Genomic DNA, 20149 nt, shown 5'->3' with positions numbered 1-20149 from the left:
TCGCAATACCGCACAGCAGGCGACTTAATGAATCCTGATCAGCAGCGACGCAAGGCAATATGAAATGGACTTATGGACTGTCGACCACAAAAATCCCGGCCAGTAACCGCAATTGCAGCCAAAACACTGCTCTGCATACTCCACGTGACGGCGTAAAGCTCCCACTCAATCATTTCCACGCCTACCCAACATTACGCTCACACTCAATTGGCAGTCACTCAAATAGCAATTGGTGCCACTGAGCGATTTGCTCTGAAACATTTGCATTGTGGAAGCTTACGCACAATATTGGCTTAGATGGGTGCGAGCTGGTTGTCGGCTCAAATGGCCCTAACACAACTCCATTCCTAGCCCCATCATCAGCAGCAGCCAACTGTCTGTCGTACTCGTTAAATGTCTGTTCTGTTCATTCAATTGTGTGTCCATCCATTTGTCCAATCATTCAACCGGAAGGTATTCCGGATGACACACATACGACTGGTCATCAATCGGTAGCGGAGATATGTTAGATCTATGTATGTCCTATAATATATATATTGGGGGTGAGACTGTGTGAAATTGTGAAGTTGACTTCCGTTGCGGAGAGGCGAGACTCGAGCTGAGCGGTTATCTGTATATGTCGAAATAGCTGGTGGGTCAGCCACATGTGGCGGCAATAAAACACCCGCATGGACACTTCCGTGACACATGCAAATTTTCCAACAAACATCCACACATACACACACATATGCATGTATGTATATAAAACCCCTTCCAGTTACGTGCTGTCTCCCATAACACAGATTTTTCTTTTTTCTCTTCAAGCCTGTTCATTTCGCTCCTCCGCCATACTGACGGGCAATCCCCATCCAGTAAATGTCGCTGTTATGTGATACTCCCTCATATCGCTTACATCGCCCCCGGGGACTTAATTCATCTGCCTTAATTTGGCAATTTCTCGCAATGCGGAACCGACATTCGGATTTGATCAATTAATTTGGATAACACCGGTCATTTATCACCGGTGAGAAGCGTTGGCATAGCGCGCTCCGTTCATGTGCATAGCTGGTTGTATGTTTAGCGTGGCCCGAAAGGGTTCGCGCTTGTCCGCGCCGACACGCGCTGGCAGGTGTAGCCTCTGCTTTGCCGAGGCTGCTGCGAAAGGGTTCGCTAGTTGATATGATTTGTTTGGATTTCATGGATGTGCTTAATCATACTCATTTATGTGGGTTAAATTTGGAAAATTTTTAAATTGAGGGTGTTAGAATTATTTGCGGGATATTTCATTGCAATTGAATCAATTATGAGGACGCATTTATGTGAAGTTGAAGTAGTTTAATTTTCGGCATTTTACATCAATTTCACAAGAGTGGCTTACCGGTGGATTGCTGGTTTAAATCCCATCTTCGACAAAATTTATGAAATTTCCGGGCGATATAAAACCACTAAATTCAGAGTCTATAGAAGAACTGCAACACTCAAAAAACATTACAATATACGATTTGGTATCACTGAATTGCCCATTAAGGCTTCGTATATGGGTTCTGGAACCGCCTAAAGTCTCTTTTAAGTGGATTTATGTTAAGAAACTCTGTGGGATGTTTCAAAGGGATCTCTATTAAAACGCCTCGGTTACTGATATGTGTTTTAAATAGTAAGTACTAAATATTGAAGATTTTGTCCAAGAAGCAGGGAAGCTTTCTGTAATCACACCCGCTAGCGAAAGACTTTAAAAACGCCTCTTCAAAAAATCATATTCTTTAAAGAAGTCGGTATAGGCATTGTATTAGTCTATTGACTCTCCCTTCAGATGCTTTAGTAATACAAGTAGCAAACTTCCTAGCTTGGTGGTTGCACGTTTCTTTCGAAAATAACTGCGGTTTCAATTCGAGGGCTTACTCTTTTATCCATTTGTTAACTTGAAGTCTCTTAAATCTAACTGAACTTCAATCAAACATAGTTTCTCAACAAATCGTCGTGCAGTTCTATTCAAGTTTCAGAACTTATTCCTGTCTGTAATGTATTTAATATCTTAAAACACATATGTATATAATATTATTTATATATACAGATATATATAAATAAATATTTCTATATTCTTCGTGGCATAGGCAAAGATTTTGGTTTCACGTTTCTATACCGGTAATGTTATTATTTCGAAACATGAGCTTCTTATTTTTGATGCAGAGGTACAAGCAGTGAAAGACCTCGAAATAGAAGAAGGAGATTCACTTCGACTCATTAATAGATTATTCTCATAATAAAATCGACTATGGTACCCTTCTGTTTTGATGAACTGAATAATCTATCTGCAAATGAGTAATCGGACCAGCACTCTCCGCAATAACGTTTTCTTCCGCTCATATTTTACAACAAGAAATAAGCGAAAGACATCGGCTTTCAAAGTGCTAGTTTGAAATAAAAACTTATTTAAGACTTAACTTTGAAGTTGTACACAATCTCCTATCGTATATATAGGAATCCAATTGGCATTAAACTATATATTGAATCAAAGGACAAGATACTCTCTTAAACCTAAAAACAAGCACTTTAAAACTCCTTTACCACGCCCACGCAAATAAAACGCGCCTAACAGGCGCCTCTTGAGGTGTTCTAGAAAATAATACTGCGAAAGATGTATGGGTATATTTGAATAGATAATGAACTCTATAGGATGCGAACATAATTCAGCGAATCAAAGCACAGCTTGGGTCATATAACACAGTTCAAATTCTGCAGTACTCACAGTATTCTTACGAGATAAATTACCGATAATAGAGAAACGAGAATATCTCTTTCGAAATGGAAAGAGCAAGCGGGAAAGAACTTGTTTTAAAAAGATTTTTGGAATTGTAAAGAAGAAGAAAAGTGAACGAATTCCAATCAAAATAGATTAGGCAATTAGAGTGTCGGATAAGAAAAAGATGTACTGTTCTTAACTAAACTTACTTCTTACTCAAAGCTACATTTTAGTGCAGTTTTAAAATGTCTTCTAGAGAAAAAACATTAATAAAGTAAACTAGATTAGTTTTCGGATATTATAATAGAAAACAAATATTCTCAAGCCCCGCAGACAAAAAACTGCACATATGTTACCCTTTTATAAGAGGAAAAGCGGTTACGCTTTCATAAAAGAGAGACAAAACAACCAAATTCTCCTCCTCAAAACCACAACAAAGCGATCAAATGCAAAACGCATAAAAACGACAACAAAAACTTTGCCAAATAATACCAATTGAGGATAAGGCAGTGAGAACAGCAAAGTTTATGCTTAAAAGCCCGTATAAACACCCCACAAATGTTATCCGCCTGGGAAAGTGTCAAAGCCACTTAACACCTTCACACCGAGCAGTTAACCACACACACACACACACACATACACATAAATCCTCTTAACTCGACAATAATTCAAACAAAAACTGAGACGAAACCGAAAAAAGACTGGCAATTGAAAGGCACCAACGCTTACAACAACACACACGCTGTGTGAACGTTTCTTCTGCAAAATTTAACAAAAACAACAGAAAACCAGCCGAGGGAGTGGAAGAACATTTGTGCAAAAAGTAAGTGAAATAAATCGTGTGAGCTGGGCGGGAGGGGAGAAAGTGTGACTCAAATACGGGCAATAACAGCAAACTAAATACAATAAAAACAACCACAATTTAAGAACCTTTTTTCGACGCAACACTATCAGCAGCAGTCACACGCACGTACACACAACTTTTGTCAAACAACCACCTTCACCTCCACCCACCACATGCAACACCAGGCAACCCCACACAGTGTCGCTGTGGGCAAGTGCCGTGGTTCCTTGTTTAACAGGGTGTCACACAAGTGCTTAAAGGATATTCAACAAGTATTCACAACCGAAATGGGATTTCAATTTCAGCACAAGAATAACAGTAAAAACCGAGAAAAAATGGCATAATCTACCCCTTAACCCGGTGAAAGAATGAACCTGCTTTTGGGATAACAACAAGGAATTGTATGAGAAAATTGCAAGAAAAACAAATGCGAAAAATTACCAACATCAAAAAGCTAAATGCTGTTACAGCATCAACAACAACAACAAGAACATCTACGGTATAAAAACCGTAGAAACAACAATTGTTAGCCGCAACACTCCTTGGCATTTGAACAACGAATCGGAAGTCATAACGGAAGTTGGCATTTGTAGCGGTATATTGGCTTGTTAGTTGTAGGCGGGAGTTGTGCTTTTTGTTGGCGCTTGGGTTGTGCAAAAATTTTGCAGTTCCTTTGTCTTTTAGTTGACATGTAAACATGCAACCCTGGGCAGTTGGTTTTTAAATTGTCACCCTCAAGTCTATATGCAGTTGTTGCTGACAGTTGGTGGTGGAGCAAGAAGGATGGACAATGAAAGTATCTTGATTGTTGGATTTTTTGGTTTGATCGTTTCAGAGTTGAAACAACAATGCAGTTTTAAGCGAAAAACCTTGCATATTTCGAGAAATTTTATCTGCTGGACCAAAGATTTGAGAATATTTGTGGGATATGTTAATGACATTAACTCAAAATCACAATTTTGGTCTCAAATCATAGAAGGCAAATTTTGAGATTCTAACAGAAGCCTATTTGTATCCTAATAGACATAACAATAGACAGGACAACAACATAAACTCTAAAAACACAAACGAGTATCAACGAGCTGGGATTAGACTCCAGGAATACCTACTAGACACAAATTTTACATTCTGCGGAAAATGCATATAAAGTCAACGAAGGGGAGAGACCGGAAAACGGAAGCTTTGGAAGTCGACCACACTGAATGTCTTGCTCTACATAACAGAGTTGAAACTCGAGAAAAAATTTATCGCACAGCTGCTCTGAAGGTGATATTGGCATACCATACAATTTCAGGCGACGCTGTATCGGTAATAAACGGATGCGAGCTCGCCGGCTTTTGAAAAATAAAAATAAAATATATAAGTAGAAGAAATAAGAAACAAATGTCCTCAGCACAAAAGAAGAAATATAGAACGACATCTTGAAACAATGCAAACTCGTTGGAAGCAAGGTAGTCATGGTAAATGGAGGGCTGGGCTAAACACAAATATAAAACAGTGGTCCAGAAGGAAACATGGAGAGGTGGTTTTTATACTACACAGAAGTTAGCCGCAGGCAAGTCTTAAGACGAGAAATATGGAACGCCGACCTCAAGAAATGCAAAAGTGAAATCTTAATTTCAGCAATAAAGAAAAGTCACAGTGAGCAGCTTTAATGAAAACCGGGTGACTTTCCTTTACTTTTTTCAGCACTTTTTTGATGTTAACGTAGTAAATATGTATGACTCGAATGAGACAAGCCTTCCAAAAACTTACGGACCACATTGCGATGCTATAAAAAGAACCCGAAATGAAAATCAGTTGAAGCAAGCTCATGCGATATAAAGATGATTAAGCTGTCTGTATGCTGGATTAGAAAAGCCGTGAGTTGTTTACGAAGTACATTAATTGTTGTGTGTTCAACAGGAATCTCCCAAAAAATTTTAGTTCAAGGAAATTCCGGATCATATACCGTTATTTTCTAACTTCATGTTAGCCAAATAAACCATGTTTAGTTACAACCTCGAGCAGAACAAAGAGCTGTGGATTGTTAAGTTCGAGGAGGTCGCGTTACCGCTTTTGACTTATTGTTCACAAGCAGTCTTTCGAAACGCTTGAAGCTCTTTTGATAATCTAGAGATCAACTTAAACATCGTAAACTCCTTTTCTCAAAAGCATTTATGTCCCGTGAAAAGCTCATTATATTAGATTACTGTAAACTAACTTCGATCAAGATCTTCGCGACATCCACTGTTGGATACGAATTCAGTTACGATCGCTTTGTTCATATTTCTGACCCTGCAGAAGTATGTGACTCTCACATTTTGGATTAGCTCTTGACAACTTTCACTAAAAGTATTAGTCTTAAGTCTTTTAAGATTCCACAAATTGTAAGCAATGTGACTGTCTACTCAGGGTCTTCAAAGGCCGCAAGGTAGGCATACTAAGCTTTTCTTTATATTATACAATCTCATATATTTAAAATTTGGTGAAACAACCAATATTTTTCTTTGTGTATTCGTATATCATTCAGAGATCTACTCCTTGAGCCTATCAAATTTATAGCGTGTTATGGAACTGGGAGTAATATCTGTTCTTCTCCGAAACTCTGAACCGTCATTCAATAAATAGTGATCCGATGTAAACCATTTATTCGAAGATTATAACGTTGCCTTTAACAATAAGCTCTGCTAAATTTCGGTAAAATATCTCGTCAAATAAACAAGTTTTACATACAAGAACCTGACTTTGATCGATCAATTTGTACGGCAGCTATGTACTTACACGTACATACTATAATGGTCCGACCTCGACGGTTTCGATAAATGAGCAGCTTCTTGGGGACGTGTGCAAGACTTCGATGTCTCAAATACTGAGAGACTATTTCATGTATATACAGACGGACAGACAAGGCTCAATTATTATAATATTTACATATTTTAAATATATATTTAAACGATGTTTCTTTCTGGGTGTTACAGCCTTCGTGTTACACTTAATGTTAACTAGCATAGAGTCTTTTTATGCCAAAAAAAGATGGTTAAGTCATCTTCTCAAGCTTCTTCCGTTCACAAGTACAACCACAAGTATGACTTAAAAGTCCATAAAACACACAACGTCACCACGTCCACCTACAACAGCACGACAAGTACGAGAGAGCATTCCATAAGTACCAACTCACCGCAGTCAACGACTCAACCCCTGAAATGTGTTGCAACTGAGGCACGGGTCCAAAGAGGCCATTCGCATATGATTGTTTACTTAAACATCAATTTCAATTTGCATTTGAGCATATTTTTCTTGCGAGCGAATTTTTTTCACGATTGCATATTACAACTTTTGTATGCGTGAGCACATAAAAATGTTTATCCACCGTACATAAGTATGTATGTATGAATGTATGTATGTAGCAAGAACGCTTGTGCTGCTATGTATGCGTGCTGGTTTTGTGAAATTCAAATTTAAAACTGTTTATGGCAGCGAAATGTAAATTTTTATTTATTTTGCCAACATATTTTACAGTTTTCCTTTTTTGTTGTTGTTTGCAATCAACATTTCACGCATATTCGCTGCTTACGGGGACGAACTGCTGATGTGGCGTGTAAGTTGCAAAAATGGACAAAGGTCTTTCAAAAGCTAATATATTACATACAAGATACTTCGTAGGATTGAGCGAAAAGTTGTGTGTGTGTGTGTACGTGTGTGGTGGTACGCGTGCGGTGGCTTTAAGTCATGCAGGGGCGCTTTTTACCATATCAACTCCTTTTATAAATTTTTTTTTTATGATTCAATATTCCAGTAGTGTCACAACAAAAAGCAACAAAAGTTGAAACACAAAAAAAATGGGTGCTCTCACGCACTCATTCACTTATCGTCAAGTGCATATCGAGCACTTGAAAGCCACTTTCAGCAAATTGTGCCAGCATATGCAAAAAGTGTAGTGCTGCACACTGTTGTTCTCTGCAGGGTAGTGGTATGGGTAAGTGGGTGATTTCAAAAATGTTTATAATTCCAAAATTTTTAATAATTGTTTAAAAACTCATAGAAAACTAAATATGATTGTCTGTATGTAACTTTAAGCTTTATATATATGTATTATATGTACATATGTGCACAAAGATGTCTCAGTGGTTTTTTAACGAAATTTAGTTAGTGTTCTCGAGAAGTTTGCCTATATATTAGGGTGGAGCGTAAAAAAAAATTTTTTTTTTTGCTTAGCCTGAGGGTAAAATTTGTAGATTATAAAAATTTTAACTCGAAATTTACTTTAAAAGCCGCCTCTAGATATTAAAAATTTTTTATTTCTTTATAATCTACAAATTACCCTCAGGCTAAGCAAAAAAACAAATTTTTTCGCTCCAACCTAATGTATATATTTTTTTATTTGAGTGATATATTAAATAAAGCTAAATTAAAAACTATTTCGACCACGGTTACCACCTTCTTAAGAAGGGATAATAAATCATTAGTGTAAATATTTTCCATATTTCACTAGGACACCAAACAAAAGGTATTTGAAGAAAGCTTTCGGCTACAACAGCTTAAAGTACAATCTTAATTTTAACACCAGAATGTCAACAATCATACGATTAACATACTCCATATTAAAATGTTCCATATATACTCATAGATGTTTGATCTCTGAGGGCTTCGAAACTACAACGCCAGCATAGCCAGAAGAAATAGCTTATTTTTATTGTATTTTTAATATTAAATGCGGTAACCAAGTCAAGATCTTTGGTACGGTGAACCGCCCCCAGCAAAAGCTCATATACAGAACCGCTAGAGCGAATACAACGACTAGCTGTTATGCTCTGCATATTGGGAGCGCTAAGAACCACTCTAACGGCTGCAACCGTTTCCTGGAATACTGCAGTATCTTTCAAAAGGAAGTCCTAGCGCTTAATAAAGCTGCTGAGATTGCTAAGAACACAGAAAACAAAAAAAGGAAAATATGTATATACGTCGATAGCCCAGGCAATTAAGGTAATAATCTCACATTGTATTACGTCATAAAATCTGTTTAGCAGCAAGGAGGCCATAAATGGCTGCCCGAAAGTGGTTGAATTTATACTTATTTCTGGAGACGAGGGTGTTTCGGGAAACGAAATAGCTGCTGAGATTGCACAAAATGCCATCCGTCTGACTACGGAACCAGCACAGAAAATACTCAAGTCACTGAAAACGATCAGGGTGAGATGGCATATCTCAAGGACATGCATGATCGGCAAGATACACGCATGCTTTTTACTCACACGGCTTCTAAAAGACTGCATAACGGTTATTGGCCTTGTGACAGGTCACAACTTACTAGCGTCAGGCATCAAGGCAAGGAACTAGGCATGAGAGGGACGCTGAAACACCTCTTCTGCTTATCCCTTATCTAGAAATTGTCTTAGATATCTAGGAGGTTCGCAGTTGAAGAGACTGATGAAGTATCAAAATAAGATATCAAATCTATCTTAAACTTCGCAAAAAGCGTTGACGTCCTCTATGCCGAATATGCACTTCAGCTACAATTAAACTGAACCTTCATCTGTCATTACAAAGGACCAGTAGGTCAGCCAGTATAACTTAACATAAACTACATACCTGAAATATCAGATAATGGAAATTTTACAACAAAATTGCACGAAAAGTTATATTTTGTTCCACACTGTTGACAATTTTGACAATTCAGAATCGTGTATTTACAAGAAGCGAAATTAAACTCATGGTTATTTTTTAAACACTCCGATGAGAGCATTTGTAAGATGGCTTGTAGCCAAAAAATCTCAAACTCTACGAAAAAACTTACAAATTATAGAAATATTGATTAGCATATGTATTAGATATCGGAAAACCAGAAAAGTTGAAAATAAAAAAAATTTTACTCTAAAATTTTACTTGCATTTTCATATAAAATGTGTTTTTTTTTTATTGGAGCCTGAGTCCGAAAATCACCTCGTTGCTCAACCCACCTTTTTCGGAAGATGTTGTTGAGAATTCTCTGTCGTAGGTCTATAAAAATAAAAGTTTATGAAAAATCGCTCAGTACGTTATCTATATCAAAGTTATCACCCGACAAAATACTTAGTACTGCTAACCAAGTTCATATTCAATAGAAAAAAACTATATGCATGCTTTTTATATAAGGGCATCTGAGAGAAACTACAAAATATCCACTCCAACGAGTAACATGGAAAAATGTATAGACACCACTTGTGGACATTCCGAAGGGGAACGAAAAATCAAAATTAAATAATAAGTGTTCTAATTAAGCTCAACAGTATTTTAAATATTAATAAAGGAGTAGTTTGTATAGAACGCGATAAACTGTGAAATCAATCAAGCTTGTGATACTGCCCAGTTACAATGATGCTGAGTCTATCAAACCCAAAACTTAGAGCTGAAATTTTCGGATATTATCTAACTTTACTTGTGTTGATGTCATCGCGAATTAAATTGCAATTTTATTGAGTGTTCAGTGATATCATAAGCATGAACTTACTACAAGTACCCCAACAGCTTGCAATAAAATGGAGGCAGCAGTATGGATAATAGCTCCATAAAAAGCTATTGCTATCAATTCGCGCGACATAACCTCAATATGAAATGTTCTATTTATTAAGAAATACTTACTTCTGCCGCACAAAATTACCGTTTCAACACATGCAATCACAATTAGCTGTTAGCATAAACGATTCAATGCACTGCAAGAGTACACCACCGTCGAACAAAACGACAAAATGCAAATTTGTTGCAATTGCAATTTAATTGAGTGCATGCTGCAGCTACACATTGAAAGGATGCAACACACTAGGAGTGGGAAAAGCCACCAAAAGCACAAACACAGCAACGGTAGTGTAGAGCGTAACATAAATAGAGCAACAGTGAAACGGGTATTTGAATAAATGGAGCAGCTGTTGAAAGGTTATCGGGAAGGACAGGACAGGAGGCAGCGCAAAAGAGCAACTGCCAAAAATCACGAATACCAACGCAGAAGCAATTAACAACTGCATTGAATGCCACAAAGTAGAGGTGCGTAGTACTCATACGATTACACAGGACTACATGAATAAACGCCTAAAAGGCTACTAAGGGCTTTCAATAAAAATATATACCCTGCCGGTTGGGAGTGCCAGCCGCTTCAAGCGGCACAGAGTCGTTTGTCCTTTTTGTGGTATTTTAATTTCAACATAAACATATGAACGGGAACATGAATATTTTGATACAGTTCAAAAAACCATAGCATACATATAGGAGCCGCACGTGTGCTATGCATGCCAAACGTTGCATACTTTTCGGCATTCTAACTGGTTGGTTGGGGTGCATACAATGTATGAAAATGCAATTTACACAGTCATCATTTTCATATTCTCTGCCCCAAAGCAACTCCATTCTGGGTAAGCTGAGGCTATTCGGGAGTCTGCATTGCTGATGGAGTTGTCTGTTTTTATGGCACTCAAAGTGCAAAGCTTGTACGGGCGGCTTGCTGTGCGAGAGTGCAGTTGCATTTTACGGTTGCAACACATTTGCCGCATTTAATTAATTGTTCAATAAAATTAATAAACATTTACAAGTGCATATGGAAAAATGGCAAAAGAGGAAGGGTGTAAATGAAGCAAAGCAGAGAACAGAAGGTGAAGTATATGCATAAATGACATTAACCAAATGAGAGAGGGGTGAGAAAGTCTCACCCGGAGTAGCATGAGTAGTACTTGCAACAAGGAATCTACCCTTTCTAGCAACTCTATGCTCACTTACCAAAGCACTTGTTATAAAATGTAACGACATTTTTAGTGCATAAAATTTAAATATGTTTCAAAATCGAAAAAGGAATAATAGACATTTAGTAGCTTTCGAAAATGCATTTTAGTTGCATATAAAATTTTGTTGCAACACTTGCCACACAGCGCCTGCTTTGCAGTTGGTTCACCCAGCCGCAATGGATGTTTGATAAAATTGCATTTCAATGCAATTACCGTTATATTTGGCTTGTGTTTTTTGTACTCTGTATTGCCCGTGCCACAAGTCATTTTGGAAAACATGTGTACCAAATGGCACCCATAAAATTTTACAACATCAATTTCTGTCATTTTTTGTAATGCAAATAATTGTGTAGTATACTTTTAGGCTGTTACTATTTAGTAAACTCGAAAAAAGCGGGAGAAATGTGTATTTGCACTAGAATATATCAGCTAGAAACCCATTTGGCTCTTATTAGTCTAAAAACAATAATCAAAATTAGTCTTGACATGCGGTCAAGGTAATATTGATTTAGTCGAAACGTACAATATCGATTCCCATTCAGCTTTACACTGCAGCCTCACACTTCTTTAGGAAATTAATTATTACAGCAGCGAAAAAGAAGAAAGGCTGTGTTATTGTCAAACTCTAGCTTATTCGGATTCTACGAAGACTGAGCATAAGACGAAAACTGAGGAACAGAACTGCTCGGATATGACAGATATATGATTGTTGATTGTAAAAGCGAGATTAACTTCAACAAATTCTAGCCAAAAGCTAAAATTATTTTAAAGGGAGAAAATTATTTTCTATCTATTATTATTATTGCATTTATTGCATTATTTTACCCTATAAAAACGAAAACTGTATGTACAATCTGATCAAATATGAACCGGACTGACAAAAAAAAAACATTTTCATGTAATTTAATACAAATCTTTACTATCGACTTTAAGCACGGCTGCTGAGCCAATACAAACATCCGCTTGTTAAAATTCTCGCTTAGGATGGCCTTCAGTGCTTTCAGCGTATTTGCTTCATTACTTGAGCGCCATTTGCTAGATTGTTTGGACAGTTTCGAATCAATATTCGTGAATTCACCTCTCGTCACCAGTAATGGTGCATGTTGGCAAGCATATCTTTTGCGACCTCTACTCGACGTCGTTTTTGCAAAAGATGCAGGTATTTTAGTAGCAGTCTAACATTCACACGTCTTATACACAAAATATTAATAATAATGTATTGAGTCGATCCATAAGATATGCTGAGATCCTCTGCTATCACTCATGATGCCCACACGGAGATTTTCGAGCACTGCTACTTTAGCTCTATCGATGTTATCGTCATTAATCTCCTGATCACTGCTGGTATCCAAAAGCCTGATTCTTTGTTTTGGACCTACAAGCTTATGTCCTTGTTTGAGTATGTTATTACTAACTGTTTAATTAGGCCTTCGAAAGTACTAGCAACTAATGGTTATTACGTATGAAGAATACAGTAAGCTGCCTTTACTCTCAGAATGGTTTATATAGCTAGTCTTAACTTGAGGGGTTATTAGGTTTCTTACAAGAGAAAGAGCCTTCAATTGCACCAGATGAACACTCGAGGTTCGAAAGGCTGATTAGCACGCATTGCCCGAGTAGCTGAGAGAGACTTTAGCTCTGTGAATATTCAATGCATTATCAATTAGTAAGAGTAGAAGAGAAGGTCACATGTGCTTTCGAAATACCAAATTAAAATCATTAGTTCACATCAAATAACGGAAATATCTAAGAAATCAAATAGCTACATAAGAAACTTAGCACATACTCCGTTCAAAAATTCATCATCAGAGGAAATCTACCTCTAACTATACATATTTCACTCACTAGATGGATAAACGCTTCAGAGAACAAAATTAATGTAAAAAGCAGCAATGAAAACACACTCTATGAAAATGAAAAATTTATTACAAATTTAATTTGTGCTCAAGTGCACGAAAACTGTTTTTGAACTTTATACATGCAATGTTTAACTGCTTTCCGGCAAAGTTTTACAAACGAAAAAAAGGTGAACACAATTTAGACGCCCTTGAAGCCGAACGCTCATATGCACAATTCTCTTCATGCTTTCAATCATACACTCAGTCAAACACTCATTTGCCTAACTCATTTCATTCATTCATTCATTTGCTGCCTAACTTCAAGCAGTTACACAGATGGACCTCGCCCTCCTGCAACCTCACAAGCTTGATGAAGAGAAAAATATGATTAGCAGCGGCGGATGGAGATAAACGAGAAAGCGCAAAGATAAAAGGGGAAGCATATTCGCAGCAGCAAAAACCGGGTCATATGCAGCAAAATTGAATTCAAATTCAATTTGAACTTTTCAATTTGTTGGCCCAACTGGCATACAGTAAAAAATAAAAAATACTATTAGAAGTTTACAAAAAAATATTACAAATTTTATTTCAAATGTATTTAAAGGCGAAAAAAGGAGCAGCAATGGGAAAAAAAATATATACATACAACAGAATAAAATTGAATGAAAATTCAGCAAAGTGTAAAAGTTAAAAAACAATAATAAACGCAACAGAAAATAAAATTCAACTAAATTTAAATGTCAAACGCCCAAAAGCAGACTACGCACAAGCGGCTCTGTTACGCAGTCAGCAAGTTGAAGTGCTCAGAGCCATGAATACTCGTGCAAATTGCATTGAGTCTGCCAAAAATATGAATATTGACATGCTTGACGAGTTTCAACGCCTCAGGGTAGGCAACAGTAGAGTGTAATGCGCTAACTGTATGCTGATATAAATTATTATTATTATTATTGCTGTTGTTGTTAATTCTAGCCTGTGTCACATATATAACATCTGTAGTGTCAATTTCGACACAACACAATAATTTGCTGGCATACACAACTCGCCTGCGGAAAAAAGTTCACAAACGCTTTATTGACAGTCGTCAAAATGTTTAGCTCTTCGTGTTGTTGTATTTGCTGAATGCTCGTTGTTTTTGCCACACAAATGTCAAGTGATTTGTTCGACTGTCAGCACCCTTCAAAATCAGATTAAAATTAGCCCAACAGGCATATATCCGTTTTCGTTCGCGCTGGCCGTTTGTTGTTTTGAAGTGTGAAATTGAATTGTTGCCAAATGTATTTAAAATTTGAATTTCATGTGTTAGGTTTTATTTCAAAAACAGTTTTTTAACTGTAAAATTTGCCTTCAAGGCACAAGCACACAAGTTTCTTTGAGCGGAGTGGTGTTAATTACATGTTGATGCGTAGAGACAACAAATGCATGTGCTTGTAGCATACTTTTGAGCGCGCGTATATAAGATATTCGTTTTTGAACATACTTTGAATCTCAAAAGTATAATAGGAGAAAAATTCCAATGTGTTCCTAAATGAGAACAAAATTCTAGTCGCCCAAAAAGGCCTAGCCGACAGAATAGATAGAGCAATCTAGACTGAGCTAGAACTACATATATACAAATCAAAACCTAAACTCATATTCTGTTATTCATCGCTCATGGGTTAGATTAGGTATTCAGGTCGATCCGCAGCTTAGAACGCCAGTCCGATGTCTAACCTAAAACCTCTATATAGTACATCATATGACCTTTACAAATCCACAAAGCCTTTCAGCCTATCACAAATTTCTTGAGACGGCTAATGTCAGTTTCTCCTGGTTCGCGGAAGGTAAGACTGCTGATATGTTGTAACCTCAATCTTGCAAATCCTGGACAATGGAGGCGAAAGTGCCTGGCCGTTTTCACCTTACCTTCATCCATACTATTTTGATAATTTGGATTTTTAGCCTCACAGCTTAAATACTTATTGAACAATGTCCAGTAGGGACCTCTACGATTGCGCCATGATGAACTTTGCTAAGGGCAAATAGGTCAGAAGTTCTCTTGCGTTCTACTTTAAGCCAAAATGATCTTGTAGTCGCACAGGAGTGGGTCGTCGACCAGCTGTGAAAAATGGCATTAAGTGCCATTGTTGGTATAGTCTGCAGTGAACCGAAGATGCCTATGAAACTCGCTCTTTGTACACGTTCAAGCTTCTTAGCAAGTGTAGCCTTTTCGAGCGCTCTTCATAAAGCTTCATAACATTATTAGCTATGGATATTTTTATTATTAAGGTTCAAAAAAATATAACCTATCGAATATAAAATAATGATGAATATTTTAATTATTCATTACGAAGGGGAGCAGGGTTAATTGGTGTAAAGAAAGCCCCATTTTTATGATTCTTTTTTTATAAAACTATTTTTAAAGACCAATGGCGCATTACAGTTAAAAGAATAATCAGTTAAATTTTCATGGAGGGATATAAAAAATACGGCAATGATAGCAATTACTCTATAGTAACTGAGAAAAAAGTTCCTCTTAACTCGGTGCCGGATAATTTATGCAAAGAAATCGGCTAATTTGTTATTTTAAAATGAAAAATATTAAGAAATTTGAAAAAAAAACTCTTCAGCATGTGAGTAAACAGTTAAGCATACCACTAATTCATAGTGTTACCGGACATAGGAGTCCAAAAATTTTCGAGATAACTTAAGTCCCCGAGTAGCAGTGAATAATGTTGATGTTTTTGTTGTTGTTTCTATTGCTTGGGCGGGAAGTTACCTCGAGTTCCTGCCTGTGTGACGCAACAACGATGATTTTGAGTGTAGCATACAAGTATTTCATTATTTATGACAGTCTTTTGTTGTAGACCAAATGTCGATGACAGCAATTCTCGCCGTTGGCTTAATTGTGGTCATCAGAAATGTGAATGATGAAAGTGGTGAAATGACGAAAATGTTGGACGCATGTTTACATTAGTGAATTCCGCAATATTTAGAAAATATTGCGTTGGCCAAATATCGCCGTTCCTAGTTACGGTTTGCGCCCTTCATTGATGTGCCATGCCTCCCTCCGTCATTCAATTGTTGATAGCAATTGCAGCAACACTACTAACGAAAGGTTATAAACAATGCATTGCTGTTGCTAGAAATACTAACAAATTTGCAACAAACTCAAGCACACACATGGCGGGTACACTAACAGCAGGTAAAACAAAAAGCACAGTTATCAAGTGGGAGGACAACAATAGTAAAAGCAACAAAATCTTAATGTTGCTGATATAGCGCTGCAATGATAACAATAAACTCCGGTTAGACAGCAACATATGAAGCGACGTGGTATGTTGCTGAATTTCGCGTTATCGAGCGACTATAAAATAGAAAGGAAGAAACCAACAACAAGAAATTGCTGCTATCATAAATGAAAATTACGACAGCAGCGCTGCCAGAGAAGTGGACGGATGCAACACAGCAAAAGTGGGCATCAATAAACAAGCGACGCACTTGAAAGCCGCGTATAGCACAAACTGATATCGATAATATGTACGTATGTATGCATGTGGCAGAGTTCCCATTAGGGAAAATTTGAAGTAATTTTTGGAGATAAATATTTTTCAAACTAAATACATATATTCTCATTCAATCAGTTCAGCTATAAAATTTATAATAGTTAATATTATTTTAAAATAAGGAAGAGCTAAGTTCGGGTGAAACAGAACATTTAATACTCTCGCAACTTGCAAGAATGAAAGCTGGCGACTTACTTTCAGGCGTTAGCAAAACTTTATATTAACACTGAGGGCAGTACTGATCGATTCTAACCATACTTGACATATGGACATAGTATTATCAGGAAAGCATTTTATCCGAATTTCCATCTTACATATTGACCGTTATTACCGATAAAATACTCGCTATAGTGAATAGGGTCCATAAATTCGGTATATCGGGGCTTGAACAGTTGTAGTCCGATTTTGACAAATTTTGGTCATAAGATGGCCTGCTCTCAGCGCAATATTCGTGCAAAGTTGTATGCCGATACATTCATTGGCGCTTAATTTATATACTGGAAATTGTCTTATATGAGAGGAGGCGTGGTTGTAGTCCGATTTCACTCATTTTTGCACTGTAACATAGGAATATCAGAATAATGTCTTTAACCAGACCGTATTGAAATCGGTCAAGCAGGTCCCGAGATATGGGTTTTCACTCAAATGTGGGCGGTGCAACGCCCATCGTCAAATTTTGAACCCAGCTCCTATATGGGTCACTCCTATGATCTCGAAAGCAAAATTATATGTTTCTGACGCATTTATTTAATGATTTATTGCACTTTTGGTAGCTTTTAACCGAACCGTTACATGGAGAGTGGGCGGTGTTATCATCCAATTTTTTCCATTTTTAAAAAAATATTTAAAAACAGAGTTGCCACGTATCCACAAAAATATGAAAAATTAAATAAATCAGATTTTTTTGATTTGATTTCGAAAAGCCAGTGTTGAGAGATGATTTGCTTCGATTTTTAAGGGTTGCCACTGATATTATAGTAAAATATATTATTAAGGATTAAAATACAATATAAGGAGTATAACGATATCTTTTTGGTAGGAACTAGAAACGAACTCCTACTAAACATTCAACTTCCGAAAAACTTCCAATCTTCGCTTTATGCTAACCAAAAGTTCTGGAAGCTAGAAAGCTTTCCACATTTATGACAGGCTTGCATCAAAATATATTATACCCGTCTAAAGTACAAATAAACGTACGTTTCTTCATTCCTGCAAGGATGCTGTTTTAATAAAAGTCACATCGGCTAACCATCCAGCGTCGACTGAAACAGGTAACTGTCGCTGATTGAAAATTACAAAAAGCGCTTGCGAACAACAGAGCTTCGCTCGCTCAAACCCACCACAATATTTATGCACTCGTATGGTCCGTTACTAAAACATGCATCTAAACAACCTAAACGCATCGACGATAAAATGACGAACTGCCACGAAAATTACAGAAACTAATATAAGCCGCACACAGCCAAACACATAAATATATACAAGCCGAGCAATGTGTGGGCCCTACTTTCACACCTACGCTTGTACTTAACAGTAAATAGAAAATGAGCAAATGCGCTGCAACAAAGTTATGTCATCTCCTGGTGTTGTTCTTTGAGCGAACACGTTGTGCTTGGCTTGCCGAACAACTCGCATAACTCGCAAATGTTTTTCAATCATCATGAAAATGTCGCAATGAGTTGTTTGACAAGGTAATTTGGTGTTTTATTTTGTTGTAACAGTGATGATGAGCGCTAAACAACAATAATGTAATCGGTAGGAAGCGAGTCTCAGCCAGCGAAAGGCATCGCGAAGTGCTAAAAGGAAGAATAGTGTGATTATACTGAGACTATCTAATTAATCTAAAAACAAAAATTTTAGAACAGCTTGGAAAGTATTAAATATAAATATCAGGGTCTTAGGGAAAAGTGCTCGACCTCAAAATCCCCTAAACATAATCGAAACCAGAAGCATGCTTTTTTTGAGCTTAGCAAGAAGGTATAGCTTTAATACAGTCCAGGAGGTGGTAATCGGTATAGTGTTATTATCTCTATTCCTGGGTTCGTTCAATGGGAAAGTTGTTTCGCCAGATATTACAAATATATTATAACCATAACAAGATATAAGAAGTGTGTTCAAAGAAAAAGGTGAATTTTGAATTTTTTCGAAAAGTACTTATTTATTCTTCAATATCTATTTTGCCACCTTCAATCCCCTCGGATATAATTGACTTGTGCCAACGCTTTTTACAATCTTCGCAGCTCTTCTGATACACGCTTTTCTGTATGGTCATCAGCTCTTTCTTCGATTCTGACTTGATCTCATCAATTGTGGCAATTTCGGAACGAACTTCGCTGCCACACGTTTCATACCCAAAACATTCGAGAAAATTGAATGGTACGAGCCGATTGATATGCCAACCTCCTCTGCAACTTCCGTAATAGGATTAAATTCAACGATTTTCAAGAACAATTTTTTTCACTGTTTTCTGCGCTTGTTGACGTGGTCGCACCTTCAGTATACTCATCGTCATCAACATCATCTCGGCCTTCTGTAAAGCGCTTGTACCACTTATAAACTCTTTTTTGAGACAAAGTGGCCTCACCGTGTGCCACAGCCAACATTTCAAGTTCCTTGGAACACTTTATTCTATTTCTAACGCAAAATTTAATACATATTCTTTGATTCATTCCTTTCAGAAGTCAAAAACATGACTAACCTTTTCTGGCTAATAATCGAAATTGGCTCCTAAAGCAAGCACCCGATAAACATATGTGTCCAATTATAACAAAAAACAAATATCGATAATCAAATGTACCCAACCGACGAAAAAACAAAATTCACCTTTTCTTTTGAACACACCTCGTAGAGGAAAATAATTAACACATATAAAGTTTATTCATAACGACATTACTGGTTCCTCAACGGAGTCATTCGAAAAGAGCCTGAATAACAAGATCTATATGCTCTCTGACAAGCGACAAAGGAAACCATTCTCCAAAGTGTATATACTACTGGGATGCGTCCGCGAAATCACCTCTGTCTATGCCGACTGCAAACAGAATGCCATCCATAAGATAACAATAATACTTTTAAAGAACTTAGAATGACATGCTGACGAATCAAAAAATCACCATTCGCCGAAGTGTAACGAATTGCCTGCGAACTCGAGTTGTCTGAATGCAACGACTGCTTACACGTCACTGCCTATCTTTTTCCTCATTTTTTTATCCTCCCAAGCCGATTGAATCAAAATCTATATCCTCAAGGTTCGAGTCTGTAGAAACAGCTGGTCGTGCATCGCATTACATGATGTCTGTGACAACCCCTGCTACAAAAAATCGGCCAACCATTTACCACTTAGACGATTTGATAGCTGATTTGACAACTATCCGACGAAAAAATTCTATACATCTAAAAATCACCTTTTCGTTTTTTCGCTAAAGTAAGAATCACTGGGTTTTATCACGAAATACTCCCAATATCAGTGGGCT

This window comes from Bactrocera oleae, chromosome 3 (assembly GCF_042242935.1).
Source record: "Bactrocera oleae isolate idBacOlea1 chromosome 3, idBacOlea1, whole genome shotgun sequence".
Lineage (NCBI taxonomy): Eukaryota > Metazoa > Arthropoda > Insecta > Diptera > Tephritidae > Bactrocera > Bactrocera oleae.
Note: the sequence above shows the minus strand (reverse complement) of the source record.